This window comes from Sinocyclocheilus grahami, unplaced genomic scaffold (assembly GCF_001515645.1).
Source record: "Sinocyclocheilus grahami isolate Dianchi unplaced genomic scaffold, SAMN03320097.WGS_v1.1 scaffold132.1, whole genome shotgun sequence".
Taxonomy (NCBI): Eukaryota; Metazoa; Chordata; class Actinopteri; order Cypriniformes; family Cyprinidae; genus Sinocyclocheilus; species Sinocyclocheilus grahami.
In genome coordinates this window covers 1,843,353-1,846,267 of record NW_015505311.1, presented here as the reverse complement: position 1 = coordinate 1,846,267, position 2,915 = coordinate 1,843,353, and positions in this window count along the sequence as shown.

Here is a 2,915-nt window from a genome sequence, read left to right as displayed (position 1 = left end):
AGTTTGTGTGGGGGGGGGGGGGGGGCGGGCCATTGAGGTCTTAATGCGGCCCTGATTGTATGCACATTACAAGCAGCTTATTTTACCTAGATCGACTCTGATCTGAAAAGCCATGTTAAGGCTATGTGTAAAGAGTATGTTGTAAAATAGCAAAACTTTTAAAGATGACTTTAATGTTTCCTTGCTTAGAAATCAAACAGATATCTTTCACAAGTCCATTAACTGTTTTGTGTGTGCCGAGAAGATTGTATCCTTACTACTCGTTTTCATTCCAGCTGTTTCACTCTTCCTATTTTTACAACATATCCTTCTATTATTCTCTCTCACCATCTGTTATTGATCAAACCATTAGTTGGCTTTAGTTGACTATTTTATTTTGTTGCTTTTACACTTTTTATGAAATGTGTGTCCTAAAAGAAAACGATTTAAAAGGAGTGTAATGTCAGCAGTCCCTGATAGCATGCTGGTTCAATAAAATGTAAAAATGGTAAATAAAAGACGAAAAACATGACAGTCAAAGTAAACTGTGTCACACTGGGGAAACTGTTCGATCTGTGCTCAAACTGAGATGAGAAATTCTTGAATATTTTGCCAGTTGTAATAGCTCACTCCCACAGTTTCATCAAAGCAGTTCTTACCACGCTTTGTCACCACAGGTACCTCAGATAAGCCTGTTTCTCTAGCACTACTGACTGTTAAAGGGTCTTGTCTGGTGATGACTGCCAAGAGGTCAAACAACTTGATGTCAATGCTGTTTATGACTCTAAAATGTGGTTTATATATTTTAAAAAGTGTTTTAAACCTTAGGCTAGGTCTTAAATTATTTGAAGTAATCATGTGAATGAATAAGCCTATATAGCATACTACCATGTTTTACGGTTATACTTTTTTTTCTTCTTTTTTTGTGTCAGAATCGCAGTATATAATATGCGCCATTAAAGCGGCAGTTGTTGTTAGGTAATGACTACACAGTAGAATGCAGCAAATGGATAGCGTTGCTCACCTCAGGTTTGTACTTTTTTGAATCTTAGGATTTTTTCCAAAGTATCAATACAGAAAGCCATCCACCATGAAGGTTCCAAAAATTTAGGACAAACCATACCGCAAACTAGCTTCTAAAGAGGATTCGGTTCGTTTCGCAGGTGTGCATCCGTGCTTGGAAAACAGTGTTCACATTACCACAAACTGAAGTGCCCACTACCCAGCAAAAGTGCTAGTGTGAAAGCTTTTTTGGATTGATATCCCCCTAATTTTTAACATAAGAGTGGCATGGCTATTTGTCACTTGAATATGCAAGGTTTCCCGTGTCATTCGCTTCAAGTTATTTTAGTTGTACAGAAACAGTCCTTTATGCTGCTTGATACTGCAAACTGGTATTATTCATATAATTCTAATTTATTATCGTAATAATAAACAGTAGCTTTACTGTATACTGCAAATTGTTATTGTTGTAGTCATGTACAGTGGTTATAGAAAATAATCATTGCTTTGCTAATGGTGCAGCTAATCACCTTCTCAATGGCACACAAAACCATTTGACTTTCAAATGTGATCAGCGGTGGTCATTTCGATTAGAGCTTTGAAAAGAGCTTTCCTGGAGCATTTCAGTCCTTGGTAGCGCAACTGAAGCAAACAATCAACTATGGGTGGCAAGGCACTGTTAAAAGATCTCCAGGATAAAGTTGTGGACAGGCACAAGTCAGGAGATGGATACAAACAATTTCAAAGGCTTTATCAATGCCTAGAAGCACAGTGAAATCTATTATTGTCACGCTTGTACAACAACGAGGAGCGTGGAACGAGGAGACGCAGGAGATTTCACAGTAAACAGTCTTTAATCCTTCCAACACGGGATACACAGGGCTGCCAGGAACACATGTAGCACAAGACGAATTTTCAATATCGGACAAGGGAGAATGGCACAGGTTAGAACTTAAATACAAGGGATAATTGGGGAACACAGGTGACATCAATGGAACATAATCAAACTAAACGAGGACAGGAACTTGACCAAATAAGGAAACACAGGAAGGACTATGGGGCAAAACAGGTACAAATGTCTGACAATTATTAAGAAGTGGAAGGTATTTGGTACAACACAGACCTCCCTGGATCAGGACATCGCTCCAAACTGGATGAAAGAGCCAGGAGGAAACTGGTCAGAGAGGCTAGCAAAAGGCCTACAGCAACTCTGAAGCAGTTGTAGGAATTTATGACAAAGAGTGGTCATTGTGTGCATGTGACAACAATATCACAAATTCTCCACAAATGTGGCTTGTATGGGAGGGTTGCAAGAAAATAAACCCCTCCCCTCCTCAAGAAAGACCACATGCAGTCACGACTGAGATTTGCCAAAACGCACCTTGAAGATTCTGATGCAGACGAGACTAAAATTTAATTATTTGGCCTCAACACCAAACCATATGTCTGGCGGAAATCAATATAGCTCACCATCCAAATAACAGCATTCCTACAGTAAAGCGTATGTAAATGCTCTGTATGAATATTTCTGTATATATTAAGTGTTTTTGTTCTGCAATAAAAAGTGCTAGTGTGAAAGCAGCCTCAGGTGTTGAAGTACAATCAGAGTGTATAATTACATACATAACCAGTGTTGGCAATGGCAGTAACTACTTTATCCAGTACTCAGCAGTAGCTCAGTTTTTTTTGTAGTATGTGTGACAAAATGCTAGCTGTATTTTTGTGATTCTGTTTGGTGATGCTAGTGGCACAGAAATGAACTTTTATTATTTTGAATGTCTGAACAACAAAACAATTATATGTATTTTATTGACTCATAATTTCATTGAACCTTTGAAAATATTGCAGTCTGTACACATCCTGCTCACAGACTGGCTGTGATGTTCTAAAAAATGCATGTGTTGCCTGCAATGAATTTAAATCACAAAAACATG